Raw genomic sequence first — 20100 nt, 5'->3', positions numbered from 1 at the left:
TGGAGAATCAAGTCTAAAAAGACCATAATTTACTTAAGCTTTTCTCTAAGGATATTCTTTAATAAAGTAGTAAGCAAAAAAAAAATCTTGAAACTCACATTCTACGTGTTTTTGCAGCATGCCTTTCACAGCTAGTTGTGAAAGTGTTTCATGCATAAAAGTTCAGACAAATCTATAGGGGTGAGTGTAAGCAGTCATGACCTATCCCCTCTGTGCTCTGAGTCTGTAGGAAGAGATATGACTCTGTTCACAAATCTGCTCAGATAAATGTACTAGCACAAGCACAGGACTGTGTTAAAAACACACATGCTTCAAGAACTGAACGTGCTTTCTGAGAAAGTTGAGATCTCCACGCCTTGATTGCACCTGTATACCCCCTCTGTGGCTGGATTGTCCAGCCCTCAGAAGCTGTCTCCAAAGTGTATACAGAGGCTTCTGTGCTTCACAGTGGTACATGAAGTGCGCTCTGCATCCACAAACAAAGCTCTACCTCCAGAGATGGCTTTGGTTTCACTGCACTGTTTTCCAGAAATGATCATGATTACCGGTGAAGACACTGACAGCTGAAATGAAAGGTGCAAAGAGATAAAATGTAGTGAATTAAGAGCTAAAATTTTGAGATGTGACGTAACCACTGATCTTTTGGGATCCAAGACCAAAAGGATCCCGTTGGTCAGGAAAAAGTCTACTGAATTCTCTTAAGGAAACTCAGAATACATGTTGCAAAAATAGAGGTGATAAAGCTGACAATTACTTTGAAAAGTCTTGGTAACTTGCTAACACTGGTCAAAATCTTTTACAACAGTAAAAAAAATAAAAATATAGCCATTTTCTTTGCAAACAAACAAACTCTGGCTTTGGGCCTCCTTTATTTTTCAAGATTGTGTTCTGTAAGAAATGTTTTCACTGAATCATTTGAATGCTTGTAATTTTTACCTCAGCTACTCCCAAATCTCCTTGGATTATTATTATTTTGTTGTTGTTGTTGTTGTTATTCTGTAGACAACAGAACTAAAGCCAACAATTCAAAAATTCACCCACTTTATTGAAGTCATAAAGGAAGCTGCTGTTTGAAGACATTATGCTTGGACGTTTGGTATCTTAATTTTTTGTTGAGAAAAAAAAATTTTGGTCAAGCTTTAAAATTTGACAAAAATCTTCAGCCACCAACAACATCCAAATTCCAGTGTTGAGGTAAAAAAAATTATATATATAAATATCGTTAGAAATATTATATATATATATTATATATATAAGGTATATGATATATATTGTATATATTATATAATATAAGCCCAGTATATATATATAGTATATATTATATAATGATATAATATATACAATATATATATACACAATATCTATTTATATATACACATATATGTCTATATATATGTGTATATATAGTTAGACATTTGCTATAGATTTTAGCTGAGTATACTACAATTAGACAAAGGCTGGCTGAAGAAGCCAAACTTGTAGGAAAATAAGAATGACTAATTTTTGAAGATTTATTATATTTTTTTCTTATATGTAAAAAAAGATGCCCATTTTTACCCTCCTCTGTCCAGAGGATATTGAACAAAATTGGTATTGATCTTACAAAGGCCTGAACACTGTTCTCAGCTCTGGCAACTGCTTTTCCCATCAAATGGTTACTATTGGACTCTGCACATTAGAAAGATGAATACAAACTCAAAATATTTTCTGCTGGTCTTTTTCAGTAAATTGCAAGATAGCAGATACTTGATCAAATCAATTTTTGTTTTAGTAGAAAAGCTAATCTACTTCTGCTCTGGAGGAAAATTGGGAAAATTAATTACTGCAGAATTAAATCCTATGCTTCTGTGATTTCATATACTGATTCTCTTTAAATGTTGTAGAAAGTTTCTTTCACTTCTTATGATTTTATTTTTTTCCCTTTTTAGTTGCAAAGAGAAGGGGCTCTTTAACATTATTTGTGTATATATGGATAATAACCAACCCAATTCTGCTTAATTCAGCTGTTCTGATTGTCTCTTCTGTGCAGTCATTACTGTACAGTTAATATTTCATTTAAAATAATAATAAATAAATAAAACAAGGTAACTATGATCAAGTTAAAACAAGGAGAGGGTAAAAGCACTCTCATTCTAAGGTCAGGGTTTTTTTTACCTTATCAGAATCTGTGTCTGCATTCTGCTGTGTGACTAATTTAGAAGCTTTTTTGGTGTAAAAGGATCTTGAGTTTTTGTTTGGTTTTGTTTTAATTGTACTGAACAAGTAATAAACAAGGGGTTCATGTGCAAGCCATTGGCTTTACATTACAATCTTTATCTTTTCAACTGTTCTATTGACTTCTTGTCAGCTGGGATTTTTCAGCCCCGAACACAAAATCTGTAGCGTTCTTGGGCAGAGACTGTGCTGGTGACAGAGTAGTAAACCATGGCATACTCCTGTGCCCTGTTTTCCCTCTGCCAGGATTTCTGGTTTAAACCAAAGACTCATAGACTCTCCCCACAAATTATAGACATGGATTTAAGCTAAAAGTTGTCCGCAACACTTATATAACATGTCAAGTAAAAATTAGTCATTGAACCTATAAATCTACTTCAACATACATACTAATGAATTCAGGGTTATGAAAAATTGACTTACAAGATTCATAAATAATTGATTGCTTTGAGACACAGATGTCAGTTGGCTTTATTTTTAAAGCCTAATACTAAAATACTAAATTGCTGAAATTATGTTAAACACCATTGAAACTTCAGGCAAAACAGATCCAACTTAGGCAAATAAATCTATTTTGTTTCAAAGGAACAAAGCAATAAAACCCCTGAAGCAGGCATTACCTGAAGGTAATTGACTGCATCTATGAGTTAAATGTACCAAGGAAAAGAGAAGACTACTTCTAGCTGACAAGGTCAATTCTCCCATTGCTGTGTCCTTTCTGGGTGATACTGGTATTCTGAACACATCTGAAATTGTTAAATAAAACTTTTGAGAGCAGGATGATGTCCATTTTAAAATAAAAGATCTATTTGTTATTTTTAAATATACAGCCAATAAAGAAATTTCCGGTAGAGTAATGCATAGAAATTGTACTAATACTATATATAGTAGCTAAATATCTGTCATCACTTGTGGTTGCATGCAATGCTAATGATTTTTTAAAATATATATATATTTAATATATATTTATTTATTTATAAACATTGACTGTAAAATGACATTGTGTGATAAACTCAGCAGTTAAATGTTTGCATATATTTTCTGTAATTGAACATCCCTGTAACCTCTATTTCTACTGTGGATGGAATCCTGATGAAGAAGAAAAATTAAATATATTGGTACCAAACTGGGCAGTGATGAATGAAGCTTGGTAAGACGTCTGTCTGCTGGTTCTGAAACCATTAGGTAGTGAGAGATTGGACATATCTGCTTTGTTTCAGATGTCCAAATTCAGCTGGTGAGTCCTACACACAAGAAAACCTTATCAGGTTCGTTGAGCCTGAGGAGCATGAAATAGATGGGCTTTCTCAAGCCTTCACCTTAAGAAACATCCTCAAACTCTTTCTGTAGCTATTTTGGTTTGATGCCTCTCATATCAGCACTCCCTAGCGGAGAAGCAGAGGTCAGGACACATCTTTCATGATATTTGATATTTTTTCCTCTTTCTGCTAATACTGGATACAGATTGTACCTTTTGTATTGCGTTAGTTTACTGTTCATTAAATTAAGAAGCTTCACCAGCTGAGAGTAAAATCTTTACTATAACGTTTGAGTTTCTTCTGTTTACCTGCAGATTTTCTCTCAAGAGCAACAGTTACCATGACCTGATAACACCAGATTGTTCACCTGCATCCAATTTGAAATAAACACTCTGCTTTCCTGAAAATTGATGGCCCATTCACTTTTTACAGCAATGTTGTTCATTTCTTCCGATATGTTAATAATGTTGTTTCCAGTTTTGCTCATGCTGCTTATGGTTTGCTAACACTTGCATTTTCTGGTAAAATCATGGGAACCACTTTATTTTTTCAGTTACATTTCCAAGTAATGGGCATATTCTCGGTTTGTGATTCTGCCACACTTTATTGCTCTGTGTGATTTTTTTTTTTTTTGCCTTGACTCCATTGTTAACATCTGAATGTCCTTCTGCTTCATTTCTCTCACTTTTATTTTTTGTTTGTTTGTTTTTGGTAACATTTTGTTTTGCTTTGTCATGGTGGCGTTATATGCTGTTCTGTATGTAATACATGTAAATATAACTTCTACTTTAGTGATATTTGTCTGGAAAATTTGTTATTATTTATTTAAAAAATAATTCTGGCTCTAGTTACTTAATATTTTTCCTACTTTCTGTTTTTTATTTGATTCCATTTACATAATCTCTGAAAATCACAAGTTTGTCTTTTCAGCCTTTAGTTGCAGATTCTTTCTGCCTTAAGTTATTCCCTATATTGTCTATTTAAAAGTGTCCACCAGCTATTTCAGAACTAGCTTCTGTCTGCAGAAATAGAGAATCCTATGGCTGTCTTCCTTCCTTGAACTGACTCGTAGTAACCAGAAATTGAAATTGCTTTAAACATTCTTCATTGTCACTGTGAATCACGGAGCTGTTTTGGCTAAAAGTCAACCTTTAAATGACTTCAAGAGAAATAATAACAACAGTTAACAGGGCCCCTCTCCTGGCTCTTCTTCCTGAAGAAAGTGAGGTAGAGGAATGTGGAGAAAAAGGATGACTTCTCAGTAAATGCAAAAACTGTCCCTTCCCACCCCGCCTCTCAACACACACACAGGACTTCTTCCACTTCAGCACGTGAGAAATTTTGTCAATGTAAATCATGTTTTGGAAGATCAGGGAACACATTCCAGGATCCATTAACTTATTTCTACTTCCCAAAATAAAATTCAAAAATGCAAAAGAACACTTCTCAGCAATGTATCAAATTCAGGATCCATAAAAGAAAAACAAACAAAACAAAACAAAACAAAAAACACACAGCCTTTGCTGCAATTTTATCAAACATCAATGATGCAGCACTATTCCAATTCTAAGTGGAACTGGTGTGAGAAATACATGTAAAATCAAAACCCTGCTGCTTAATAAACAAACAAAAACCTCACAGACTCACAGAAACTTCCTGTCCCAGATCTTGCTCCTTTTTTTTTTTTTCTTTTTTTTTTTTTTTTTCTTTTCCCTAGCATAAAGTTAAGTTCAATAACAGCCTCTGGGAGATCTGGACTTGTAATGGAAAGCTGTCACATTCTGTCTGATTCTACACGCAAATCTGCTAACTCTAACAGCAATTCAGTGCTTTATACTGTTTACAAATAATCTTAAGATGTTTTTTTTTGTTGTACAGCATCAGGTTTTTGAAGTACATAGCATGATAATAAGACAACCAAATTTCATGGAGATCAAGTTTTAGTATAGTCATTTGAATTCAAAAAACAGCTCTAGGTCAGAGATTTACGCCTGTTATTTAAATCCTTGTTCCTTTTCCTCTCAACAAGGACAATGCAGCCAAAGAAAATGGGATTTGGCAAAAGGGAAAGCTTAGGTATAGCTGAGCTATACAAGGTGATATTCTAGAGATAGAATGTAAAAAAATACATTCTATAATAATAATAAGAAAAATACATTCTATAATAATAAGAAGAAAAAAAGAATGAATATTTTATCTACGATTTCTTTGTTTCTATCTTTTCCTTCCCTGGCTTCTAAGTGAAGCTTCAGCTCAGAAAATTTTGAGTTTTCTTTTCAAGATTTTTATATTACAGTGGATAAGGTTAATAAATTGGGTTACCCAAATAACATTTAGAGTATTATAACTGTGAATTACATTCTTATATAACTAATATTTTGTATGTACTGCACACCTTTTTCACTCGAATATAAACATAAAATACCACTTAATAACCTGAGATAAGTGCAAATGCGGATAATATGTCTTTTAAATTCTTCCTGCATACGACAGTCCTACCACCAAATACTAGCTGAAGTCTAAAGAAGATTGACATGTGATGTAAAAGGCCTTTTTTTTTATTTTTTTCCCCTAAGATTTAAACTTGTTTATTCAGTAATGTTTTCCATGATCTTATTTGATCTTGGTAGCTTCCTCTAGAGATCAAAGAAACATAGTTCCTTTTCATCATTTTCTTTCCTCCAATATACTATACCACGGAATGCTGCCCAGCTTCATTGTGATTTTAAAGTTTAACATCTTAAAGATATTTCATAAGTTCCCTATATGTGAATTTAATATCACCAGCCTTTTTCCAGCTCAGTTTTCCTTCATGTGCCATCAAAATAGAGGAAGCATATTTAACAGAACTATCATAAACTAGCTTCCTGGAAGGAGAGATCTCTGTGTAAAATATAATTTTACAATAAAACAAGTGGCCTCTGATGCAGATTGGTTCAGACCACATTCTGTACAGAAATGTTTGGTTGCAAATGGCAATAGTAAAAAAAATAAAAATAAAAATTATCTCAGACTTTTGAAATATTATACTGATAAAATAACATGGCAATTGTGTGATTTCTATTTTCACTCATGACTTAAAGAAAATTAAAAATATTAATGTAATTGGAAATGCGACTGAAAATGAAGTTAATGGTAGAAGTCTATTTTCTCAATGTATTTATGACAGCAAAATGTTCTTTGAACACATAGGACACAATATATGTCCTACAAAGCTACAAAAGAAAGGTCCTTAAAATGATCAGTGATTTATAGTCAATACAGCTTCAAACCCGCACGTGGGAAGTTGGAAAATTTTGGGATTTAATATCTTGGAGGCAGTAAAAGTTAAATGCTAGAAGAACAACATATTAACTGCTACAAACCATGAAAATTACAGATTATCAATTGCCTGTAAAAGATATTCACACCACTGTTGAACAAGGATTGAATGCATGAGTGACTGATATGCAGAGTCAGCTCCTCTTTCAGCTGAGGATGAATTAATCATTCAGCAGATACCCTGACAACATCTGCAGTTGTGTAATGAGATTTCTGACAGAATTTGCATGGTTTATTCTGTGTGTATGCAATATTTCAACTTAATAATTTGAAATTCCTTCTATTCTGATGAACTTCCACTGAAGCATTAGATTTCTACCCAAGATACTGATCAGTACTGATCAGTGATCTTCCATGGTACTCAGTGCATCACTTGTTAGCTAATCATATCTTGTGGATTACTGGATTATTCAAACTGCAGAGGTCTTACATAAGACCGTCTGTTTATCACCATCCACTTAAAGAAACTTCAGCGAAGTGGAAACAATGCAATTACACCTAACCCATGAGGATAGCACAATGTAGTTTTCTATCACTTGTTGAAAAGATTTGGTCATGTGGTAACCTGTGAAAAGTAAATATGCTGTATCACTTCTAATATCCTATATATGCTTTGCTGAGTTTGTCAGAAGTTATCAGTCTTAAAATTCTCAAGGTTCTGCTAAACAGAGAACAGAAACAAAGAACTTTGCATGTGTGTTTTGACACTGAGAGCTAGCAAAAGTAGGGCATCAGACTTAGAAGCATGAAACCTGAGAGCCATTTAAACTGTCAAAACATTGAACATGTGTTTTTAAACACAAAGTAGATGTTAAATAATAAAACCTGTTGTATTTTCATTGTATATGTCACTTAATGTATAACGAATGGCTTTAATGCTCTCTAGTCAGTCTGCTTAATTGGGGTGCATCCTGTAAAAAGAGCTTCATCTGAAATGTGTACTGGCTTGAACTATGTGCAGCTGTGCTGAGCTTTTTGGGACTGTAGAGTTTGCTATCTGTAAGGATAATATCTTATTAAAAATACATTACGCATAAAATTTAAATAGTAATTAAAAATGAAAAAGTCATGAACAAACACAGCTGTGTTTGTGTGTGTATTCTTTGTCACTATCTCTCCCTGAAAGTTTATATCTTAATTCCAGTAAAAAAAAAAAAAAAAAAAAACAAGATAAAAAACGGAGATACAGTTGTAAAGATTTTTTTTTTTTATTAATACCTTAAAAATTCCTCTACTTTCTGTTAGCAAATTAAGACTTTTTGTCTTCATTAAACACAATTTAAAAAATCAACCTAGTCAACAAATAAATAAATAAATAAAAATATTGCATTAAGGGAAGGTATTAGTGGTGGTGAAAGTATTACAATGGAATGTCTCTAAAATGACTCAGGTATCTCCTAAATATTTAAGCTAGAGCCAGCACATCAATATATTCATTGCTACTTATGTTTGGAGTCTGTGCAGGGATGTGTATTTCATAAAGACATTAGCAGGTAATCCCTACTCCAAGGAGAGAACCATCTTAATGTAACCATTACCTGCTAAGTGAGAATTGGGACAAGGAGAAATAGACTAGAATGATGATGTTGTCATTCTTACTCAGGAACTCATGAACGAATATCAATAGTTCAGTTCATTTTCTTTTCCCAGTTTGGCCACTTACTCTTCCATTCACTTGTTACAGTGAAGTGTTTATTCAAACATTTCCCTACACTAGAGAATATTATATGAAAGAATGTGGAGCAAATACCATGTGAAATGCCTGAAGATATAACTTATGCATCAGAAAGCTTTAGGTCATTTAGGAACTATTTGCAGGCACAGCTATCCAAGGCTTAAAAGACCTCACTGATGTGACTGTAATTATCTGCTCGGAGGAGTCTGGGGAAGAATTGCATATGAGGAGAGCCCCACAAAGGCTTTCCTATTTTTTTTACATTCAGGTACCAACTTGGATTGAGATCTGTCTTGGGTCACAAGTTAAAGTGTGTTTGCACACTTGTTCCCCTGGGACATTTATTTATATGCCAATGCCACGCTGTAGTTTAACACTGCAGGAGCATGAAAACGATTTCCTAACGGCTGTGTTCCTTGTATGTACCTCTGCCATAAAACCAGTTCCTAGTGAATGTGTTATTCACCATTAGTATGAAATATTAAGAAATAAAAAAGTAAATCAAAGAACTTTTGCCTAACATAAATCATAGATTTTTGTTCAAAGTGGTCTAATTATTTAAATATGGTGATGATGGTGTTTACTTTTTTTTTAAACCTTTATTATTAAGCAAATAACTTGGAAAACCATTCAAGAAGGAACAGTAAGATAGAAGTGTTCTATTTCTCTCTCATCTTACTCTAATTTTGTACATTAATTTTTTACATTTAAATATATATTTCAAAAAGTTATGTAAAATAAGGAAGTAGCAATCAGATTTGTCCGGAGAGTTTACTTTTATTTCAGATATAATCCAAAACCAACTGGTTTCATAGATTGCATAGCTAATACAGGTATTTGAAAAGCATCATTTAAAATATACCTTTAACCAGATCTACAACACTTTGTAAGTTTGTTCAAATATTATTTAGTCTGTTGTCTTTACCAACCAGATGAATTTCAGAAGCAAAGTAATGTGTCAGACAATTACAGCATCTGGTGCTATATTATGTAGAAGGAGCTGTTGTGCCTGGAGCATGTCCCATTGCCAATGTTCATAATATGGATGGATTCTCACCCCTTTCCCATATCTGGTCACAGCACAGTTGTGTCAGACCAGAAAACTGCTCTCCTTCACCCAACCAAGTGAGATGTGTTCTAGCCATCTAGCCCTGAGAGATTCAGGCATGCCAATATGTTTGCAATATGCTAATAAAATCTACATAATTCAGTACCTCACTACCCATCCTTCATCTTTTATCCACTCCTGGTTCCAGACTTCCTCTCAGAGGTGCCCATCTCCTTCTTGCCTCCAAAATAGCCATTATCTTCCTGCTTAGGAGGGTCAGAAAAAAAGCAAATGCAATGAGAAATGAAGATTGCATGCCAAGAACATCCTCTGAGCACTGGCCAGCCAAGGAAGAGACAAGCCAATTACAAGTGCAGTAGAGCAGAGCACCTGTAGTTACATTCCTGCAAAACAAATTTTCATCATTCTGAGTCCTCCCACAACTTAAACCTGTGTATTTGTCTCTTAGATTGCAAGAGTAACAGCCTTTTTTTTTATTATTTTTTCCAAGATTATGTTGCTTTTTATCATTCCCTGGTTTCACAAAAAAAAAAAAAAAAAAGAAAAAAAATCATTATTTTCTTCAGCATCTCTATGCTGTTGTATTCTACAAAACATAACATAACTCATAGCCCTAAGTTCAGCTGTTTTGCATTTAATGATTTTTTTTTTCCCAATTATCTTGAATGAGTGAAAACAGGAGAATGGAGGCAGAGAATGCGAGATGAGTTTCCAAAAGATGGAGTTCACTGGCACTTTCTGAGCTGCCCTTATTACTCCCGGGGAAACATTGCCTCAATACTTTCTAAAACTACTGTTACTTATTTCCTGAAAGTTACTTGTCATAGAGATAACTGATATATATTGCTGTACACTGGATTTTTTTTTTCACTGTTACTTGTTATAGATTACAGAGGTGCTGAAAATGGAGATACTAAATAAAAAGTCTCTCAGCTGACTAACTTTTCTCTTACAAGCAGGTGATACACGTTTCTGAAAATGAGACATAAGGAATTAATACAAGAAAATATAATTATATGGGAAACTGAGAATAGGGAAAAATGACCAATAAATGAATTATTTAAATCTTCTTGCTAAAAAGAAAAGCACCAGCAAGCTACTTAATTATTCAAAGGGAAAAAAGGACCCATTAAGTGGACTTGGCACAGTTTAAAATGCAAATATGATAAAACCTTTATGATATTTTTATTTGCTTACTTGAAACAGTTTTGGTCAAAGCTCCATTCAACTATTTTTATTTATTTTATTTTATTTTATTTTTTAATTGGATTCACTGGCTCCTGAGGAGGGAGTGGTGCATTATTTTGTAAGCCTTTTGTTAAACAGGATGGGATACGTGCCTAAGAGACATGCATTGCTGCCACCGTTCAATGTAGCTCTGGTCAAGCACAGCAGTTGTTTCATGCTACAAGAGAGCTACAGCAGAGTGCGCAGAAAGCTTTCAAACATGAAACTGGAAACGTATACTGGTATTGTGGGGTCTTGCAAGACAACTTTTTAAAATCAGAGATGTAGAAGGAGCTGATGATTGGGTCTTTGTGAGTTGTCTGAAGGAGTTTTTAGCAGATGTCAGAATGATGGAGGAAACTGTGAAAGGGAAGAAGTCTGTCACTTGAGGAACAGGCTCAAGAGGTGAACATGAAGAGGCTGCTGAGCACTTTGTAACAGACTTAACCTCATAACAGATCTCATAACAGACTTTTGGCTTTGCTGTCTCCAAGTTTCCTTCCTGGAATGGACCTACTGCATAGTTACTCTGTCAAGGCTGTTGAGATACCCTAGAAACTCTGCACAACTGTAAGCAGTCATAGTAGACCTGACAGAACTGTGGGACATATTTAATAACACGGGGACATTTGGAAGTTCATAAGCTACATAAGAGGCTTAAGGTTCAAATCCTGCATGTTGATGTAGTTTCCATATTGCTTTCTGTTTGTTTGCACTTGCTTGGATCAGCATTTCCTGCAACTGATCCTTCATAACAGCCCTTTCTTCAAGATCACACTAGAAAAAGTATGTCCCCATAGATGTAGAATTACCCCATGTTGTGTTTTGGTCTTTGTATAGGTACAAAGTGGTTTAAAATTACCCTGTATAACTACTGATCCATTCCAGAATCAGTGATCTGTCTGAAAAAAAGTTGTTAACATTAAAACAGTGGTTGTCGTATTCTCTAATGGAGAGAAAGCTCAGTCCTCTTATTGGCTCAGGTCTGCAGTGTAAGACATTTTCTGAGGAAAAATAATTATTACGCTTACACATCCAGTCTTTCCCAGGCAACAATTGCTTTCCCTTCCCTTCCCCACCCCTTCCCCCTTAGAATCAATTACTGAAAGATCTACCTCACCACTACTGTTAATAAAACTCATCCATCATTTTTGTGGGCAGTGAATAGGCTTTTAATATTCATTTTGTTCATTTATAATGAAATTAATTTTTTAACTATTCTCAATCCTTCTCTTTGCAGTCCTAGATGTAACATTGGTCAAATATCAAAGTTTAGATGCACCCTTTTGTCATGGAGAAGTTTGCCAAAGTTTGTTGTGGCAGCTTTTACAACCTTGGGTGTATCTTTTCCCAAGTTTTATTCCTGGACATTTAATAACCAATGGGAAAAATGCTCAGAAGCAGGAACCTGATCCAAAGAATTTATAAGCAGCCTTTTCCTTCTGACAGCTGTTAGATCATGGGTACTTTTCCACACAGCTCTTCAGAGGGACATGTTGACAGCAGTACTGATTACAGAACTATAAACTTCCTTCAGATCTTTAAAGTGTAGTAGGATATGGGAACTTCAGTACCTCAGAGAAAGTCTTACTGACCGTCTGTGACTATAGTCAGCCCTGAGGGCTTCCTTTGTAGAAGTATTGTCTGAAGAACATCCAAAAAATCTTGTAGAAGTTTGCAGCACTAGTGATATTAAAATGCCTATAGGCCTTTCTGCTTGTAGCAGGAGAATCAGGGTCAGAGGAGCACTGGAAAGAAGGCTTATACTCAGAATGAAGATAACAGAAATCGTATAAATGTATATAGAATTTTAAAGGCGCTGAAATCTACATGTATTACTTTGTGACCCTGAGGCACTTGCAAGTTTTTTTACAGCTTTTGATGAAACAAAAGATATCAACTTCTTTTGCTGTTTATCTCTTTCTTCCCCTGTCTTGGTATGAACAGGTTTATATTATTGGAAAGCAAGTCACTGGATAGTCACTCCCATTCCCTATCTTCACTGTCTTTCATGATGGCTTAGCTCTCCTGCTGGACCATGCCTGGGAAGCAGTGCAAGGTCTGCTCCCTTCTACCTAAGTACTAAGTGCTAAGTACTAAAGTACCTAAGTACTAAGTGCTCCCTACTACCAAAGTACTGCTTGGGGCTAAGATGCAACAGCCTGAATGAGACTGCTGGAAGCTCCAGGCACACATCTTTCTCTTCCCACAGACGAAGGAAGAGATGGCACATGCAACAGCAACAGCCCTCGTCTTTGCATGTTGGATGTGATCCTGGTCCTCAGAAGTTCTGGATGTTCAGTAACATAATTCAGTTGCCTAACGCCTCTCTCTCTTCAGTCTTCAGATTGTGACTCAAAATCAATGAGAGGATTGATTGCAAGTCTAGTGCTGTTAGAAGTTACTTTTGTTTGTTTCTTTTATCATGAAGAGAGAGAGGTGTCAGTGAGAATTCTTATTGGCTTAACAGACTACTGAATAGCTTTGACCAATATAACACTAAAATTACTTTTTGTTCATGATGATAGAAAAAAATAATGCTGAATAACATGCTGTTATATATGCCTGCCTCTTGAGCTTACTCTACAGATATTTCTCCAAAACTAACATCAGCTATGTATGTGAAAAAGAGAAATTCAATTCAATTTGGCTTAACAAAGACTTTTCACATTCCTTATCATGTTTCAGCTTTCTTGTCTGTTTTAACAGATGTTACTACATTAAATCATTCAAAGACATCACAGGAACACACAAAGAACTGATAAAAGTTTCAGGTATCCTTATTATACTCTGCTGCAGGTTTTATATCCTAATCTCTGTAGCATGCAATAAAAAATCAAAGTTTTAGAACATTTCTAAAAACATAGAGAATAAATAAAGAAAAAAGTAAATGTGTATTATTTATTTTCCATATTAACGCTTAATGTTATTGTATGTTGTTATCTAGATGACAGGAAATGTCAACAAAAATTAAGTAGACCTGATATTTTCTTCCATTATGCAGTTCCAATTGGATTAAAATTCTCGTTTCTTTAATTAGGAGGAAAGAATACAAAGAAAATAATTATAATTCTCCATTGTGGACTTACTCAGGAAAAACATGTCAGCAGCTGCTCTTTGACTAGAGTTCTTTGGCTAACATCTACCCTGTTATTTTTTAAACTGATAAATTATGGGAGAAGGAACGTGTGCTTGGTACCTCTCTTGTTGGAATAAAAATGTCTCATTTGGGAACAATGGAGTTGGGCTTTCTTCTCATGATGTGCACTATGCATAGAATTAAAATTATATATATTTATTCTGATGTTTGATTAAATCATACCTTTCCTAAAATAGAGAGACAGATTAAGCTTTACCCTGTTTTATATCATTTAGTGGGGAGTATCAAGCAACATCTTCTTTCAGAACTAAAGCTCTCATCTTATCTTGCTGAATAAGATAAGATGGATTTTAGTTTAGTTTAGTTAATTTAGTTTAGTTTTATTTATTTATTTATTTATTCTTTCCAAAATGAAATAATTTGTTTTTACTTGAAATTATCATGTTTATTATGATTGTAACTACTTCCTTCACTTGGCTGGAATACTCCTTTGAACTAAGTGCAGCTCAGTGTGTGAGAGGAGGTGAAGCCCTACTCAGAGAGGACTCAACAATCTTTTTCACTGCTGCCTGTCTCAGAGGGTCTCTGTCCTCCTTCGGGGAAAAGGCGGAAAAGTTATTTTTAGTAGTCATGGACTGCTTTTGTAAAGTTAAGCTTAAACTGCCTCTTTCTTTTTCTCTTTCTTTCTTTCTTTCTTTCTTTCTTTCTTTCTTTCTTTCTTTCTTTCTTTCTTTCTTTCTTTCTTTCTTTCTTTTTCTTTCTTTCTTTCTTTCTTTCTTTCTTTCTTTCTTTCTTTCTTTCTTTCTTTCTTTCTTTCTTTCTTTCTTTCTTTCTTTCTTTCTTCCTTCCTTCCTTCCTTCCTTCCTTCCTTCCTTCCTTCCTTCCTTCCTTCCTTTCTTTCTTTCTTTCTTTCTTTTTCTCTCTTTCTCTCTTTCTCTCTCTCTTTCTCTCTTTCTCTCTTTCTCTTTCCCCATGAGGGAAATATCCCAAACCACTTCCAGTGTTCTAGTGCTTTGCAACATGCAACTAGTGGGGCACTGGAAAAACTGGTGTCTGTACAATGTCTGGGTGGGGTAGATGTCTCTTGAACTGATTACAAAAAAAAAAAAAAAGCGGATTTTTTTATTTCAACTAGAAGCTTGAAAAATTAGAAATAATACAATGTTTTGCATACGTATTTGCTATTGCTTGTTTCAGCCTACTCTTATTGGGTGCATTAATATGCTTAAGATAGTTATGATCATTACACCCACACTTATCACCAGTGTACACCCATACCCTTGTTTTTGTCCACTGATTTCTAGTATTACTTGAAGCAAATCTCAGTTTTAGAGACATCTCGAGAGTGCTGTGATTTAAGTAATAGTTTAAACTTATATTTCAGCAAAATATGAAGTTCTTTCTGCAGGAAATAGCTATGTGCTATTTGAAATCCAGAGGGCAAACTCTGTGCTGTTTTATCTATCATTCATCCCACGCTTTTAAAGTTAAAGATCCAGGCATGAGGGACTAGCAAAATTCTGCAGAAATGGGAAATGTCAAGCACTGATGATCTGTGGCAAGCATGAGTTTTAGCACAACTGAAATTTTCACTTTGAGTCCATCAATCCTTAATTGCAACCACACATTTGGACACTGAGACCTCTGCAATAGACTGGATAAATTAATCAACCAAAAGAAACAAACAAAAATGCCTGGTAGACAATGTGGATGAGATTCATGGCTCCTAAATTTAGACAATTAAATATATAAATTTCCATATATATTTCCTTAAATATATGTAGTTCCTTAAGATAAATCAGGGCAGTTGGGACATTTTGTATATAAAACCATTGGCTCATACTGTATTGATAATAACTATGAAAAATTCAGGAAATTAAATTAATATAATAGGTCATGATTTGAAATTGAAAGCTTATAAATCTACAAATTTAAATCAAGGCATGGTGTGTTTCTGTGTATCTGATTTTAAAACCTAGGTTTTATTAAGACAGAGAAGTACCTTACAAATATTTTATTAGTAGCGTTAATATTCTATTGTTTAGCACCAAGATAGGGTACTAAACGCAAAAATTTGGTAACTGCTCTGCAAATCAGCCTTGGTACCACTAAGGGATATATTTAGCAGACATGCTTTTATAAATAAAATGAAAATTAAAGTAAATCTAATTAAAATGCAACTATCTCCTTCCTTCCTTCCTTCCTTCCTTCCTTCCTTCCTTCCTTCCTTCCTTCCTTCCTTCCTTCCTTCCTTCCTTCCTTCCTTCCTTCCTTCCTTCCTTCCTTCCTTCCTTCCTTCCTTCCTTCCTTCCTTTTACCTGCCTTTAGCATGACAAATATCAATGATATTTTGTTAGGTAGTTTGTTAGGCAACTCAGAACATTACAATCTGTCTCTAAATCTTCAGTGATAATTTTTTATCATCTTTGAAATTTTGTGACGTATTAACAATAATGACTAAATAAAACAGTTGTTAATGCTATACACCAATGCTTCAGCTTATCTGCATGCATTAATGAAAGATATAAATGAATTTAATGTGGAACTCTTTTTTTTTTTTTTCCCCTCTTTCCTTCATTGCTACCACATACCATTGAAATAAATGTCCTGAAATAAATTCTGAGATCTATAGTTCACCATGTTTATGATTTATCTTGTAAATATGCCTGAAATACAGGCTGCATAGAAATAGCGTGCTAAGTTGCAAGTGTTAAAAGATGCACATTTTTGTTCAAGGATTGTTTCTAATACAAGCAAATGGTTACTTATAAAAGCATGAAGATAGTAGTGAAGAAAAATATCTCCTGATGGCTTTCGTAGATACTAAACCTGGCTTGTAAATCCAGTCTAGCAAAACTTCATTGAAAAATATGAAATCTGAAAAGAAGGAAAAAGCTCTGAACTTCAGGTATAAAACATCAGTGTGGTGTAAATCCTTTTTTTTTTTTTTTTTTTTTTTTGACACATTGGTCCAGCTCTTTTGTCTTCAGTGTACGAATAAGATGTAGTAACAAAATGCTAAACTTCAGTCCTGAGTATCTAAAGCTGACAGGCCTGTAGTTCTTGCTCTTTTTGAAGACTGGCATGACATTGGCCTTCTTCCAGTCCTCAGGCACCTCTCCTGTTCTCCATGACTTTTCAAAGATGAAGGAGAGTGGCCTAGCAATAACATCTGCCAGCTCTCTCAGCACCTGTGAGTATATGGCTCACTAAACCTCTGAAAAGCCACAATATTGGGAAAATCCATTGGTGCAGGGTTCTGTTGCAGAAGGGACTGTGTATTTTTCATCTGAGTGTTCAAGTACTGCTCTGAAGACAGACCTGCTGCTCACTCTATCATCCAATATAAAGAAGAGCCAGAAGCCCATGAAGATGCTAGAGGAACAGAATATAAGCTATATTCCATGCTTACCACAACTTTTTGTAAGATGATCAATAGTAGCTGCCCCACTCCTTAAAAGACTGTACCAGATACAAATTTACGGGTCATCTGTGGCTAAAAGAATCTTCTTTGAGTTCTAGATAACTAATTGGCACTTAAATAGCTATGCTGATCTTTATGTTTGCCTAGCAATTATCTTCTGCTTTTGTTTTCTTCTGCAGTAATTTACAGCTGACTGTATTTTTTTCATCCTTTCTTTTACTATTTCTTTCTTATAAATAATTTATCTCTACTTTGCATGGTCGTAGAAGAGATAAGTTAGTCACTTTTTTTCTTACATTAAGGGGTAGCATAATCTCACTGGTTATTTTTGTTCATGGAGGCTTCTGCTCACACCAGATCTTAATAATTCTTTTGAAGCCCCTGAACTTCCATGTAATATAAAATCTAGTCATTTTATTTTTTTAACTTCATGCCATCATACTTAATCTTTTTACGGATAAATTTTTTTTATCCACTTTGGTAATGGGCACGCCAGTCTTCATTCATGACAATATGTGTTATTAGCTCTCCTCTCCTGTGCTCATGATTGATTCATCATAGTTTCTTCTTTTATCTTATAAGCAATCTGCCTTTTCCACTTTTTATAATATATAAAGCCATTTGGCTATTTTTACCTTGCATTTAATCACTAAATGGGAGAGCTGGCAGATCGCAATACATTAGTATTTCATCTGATGGTGTTGCATTTAGAAGACTGAAGAACTAAAAATAGTTGTTATTCTTTATAGAAAAGTACTCATATAAAAAGAGAAACTGAGCTGAAACCCAGATAGAGCAATGCTAGGTAGCTAGAAATATGAAACAACTCTGTAATGTAAAAAAGGAAAATGGTTGTTCTGCTATTTCTCTAGCTTCCATATATATATATATATGCTGTGCCATAAGAAGAGTTCTTAGTTATCCTCTCATTCAGATGGGAAATATTTAGGGCTCCTCAGATTTCTTTCTTATTTGACATAATAAGTATTTATTCTCTTTTAAGCCTGGTTTTGTAGAGAAACAAGAGACATATATTCACACTACCAGTTGCCAAAACAGTGATGTCATTTTTGGTACCTTAACACTTCTCATTTGGCTTCTAGTTGCCAGTCCAAAAGTCCAGTAGGTCCTGGGTGACATCTGCTAATCTTGTGTCTTGAGTGCTCAGGGTATAAAAACGGCACTAAAAAGAATGTTTAGGTGGTTGAATCCATTGCTGTCTGTTAACCTGTCATTTCTTGCCAAATTGCACTGGAGACTATTCCCTTTCCAACAAATTGGCAGAGTGATGAAAACCTTATAGGTATCACCTTTTCTGTGACTCCTGTGAAAGCTGTCATCCACCTAGAGGCTGAGACCCAGAACTGTCTCCTGACCAAAGGAAAGAACATTGCACCTCAAACTTTGGTCAGCACCCAGTGCTCCTCATCAGCTGAAGCTCACAGATGGTGGGGACACAGGCAGGACCTGAGGGGTGTTTGCAAAATTTTAAGATACCTTCTGCTGAAGTGAGAAGGGGATCGGTTTCACTCCAAAACTCTTAATAAGTCAAGGAGTGTATTTTGTTTGAAGATGAATAGAGTTGTTCTTAAAGAAATCTTCCTTGAGATAAGTTGTTAGAATTGATTTCCAGAATTTCATTTTTATTTTTTTTCCCCACTTCAAATGTTGTATAAGAGGATAACTGCAGCTTGCAAAGTATGTCCAAATCTGATCTGAAATTGCAAATTGCAGCTTGTTCACAATATGTACACTATCTGACCTTTCTTTTCATACATTTTATTTTTACATATGAACTTCTCATGTACTTTTTTTTTTTCCTCTAGTACACTTTCAAGTTCCCTGTCGCTCTTGCTGAATAGAATACATAAATCTGTCTGCTATAATTTACATAATAGTCTGAGGCACCAGAGCATTATTTTTCAGCTATGTATCTGTTGTCTCATTTTTTTTTTCTGCTCTCTACTTTGGACTTGATTTCAACTTCTGTTATTTGTGATTTAATTTCTATGAAGCAGATTCTTGTGATATAATCTGTCAGCAAACTGTTCCTAAATTTTAGGTAACATGCAAGTGTTGCTTTCACCCTTTGTGGACAGAGCAGGTTCAATGTCCACAGACTTAAATTCAATGTCTTACCATTGTTAAGACACTGTATAGTGGAAAACTCGTAATGTCTTGTATGCATCAAATACTTATGCATGAATATGAAATATTTGCTTTTGTTAATGTGTCTTTAATTTAGGCAGATAATTGTATTCAACATGTTGGTGGATTGATAGACTTAATATTTATCCTGAAACCCATATTAATCATACAAATTCTAATCCTTGAGCCCACTGCAAAACATGACATAAAATATTGATCTGAACGGCTTGCTTGCACATAACTACTGGAAAATTCAGTAGTGAAATCTCTTGTTTGATCCTTTTTCCACTTTAACTTGATTCTGTATTATGTTTCATTGGCTGCTGGCAAAACAGAAGATTACTTATAGGTGTTTGACCGCAAGATTTCTATAGTTTTTAAATTCCTGAATGTCTCTCTTTAAGTCTGTTATAGGAACTATAAACCTTTTCACTGGATTTAAAAGGAGTTGGACAACATTCCAAATACATTCATTCCTCAAATAGTTTCTCTTTACAAATATATATACACTGTCTTAGATGTGGCAGAAGTTATTGCACAACTAAATATAACTAAATTCTTTAATGGAAGTTGAACTGGAAAGACCAGTATTAAGGACCCAGCTTGAAGATCCAGCTAAAGTTTCTTGCATGATTTTCTGGAAGTCAAAAGTTACATGGCTAT

This window comes from Anas acuta, chromosome 2, assembly GCF_963932015.1.
Source record: "Anas acuta chromosome 2, bAnaAcu1.1, whole genome shotgun sequence".
NCBI classification, from domain to species: domain Eukaryota; kingdom Metazoa; phylum Chordata; class Aves; order Anseriformes; family Anatidae; genus Anas; species Anas acuta.
The sequence above is the reverse complement of the archived record's forward strand: the minus strand, read 5'-3'. Positions refer to the sequence as shown.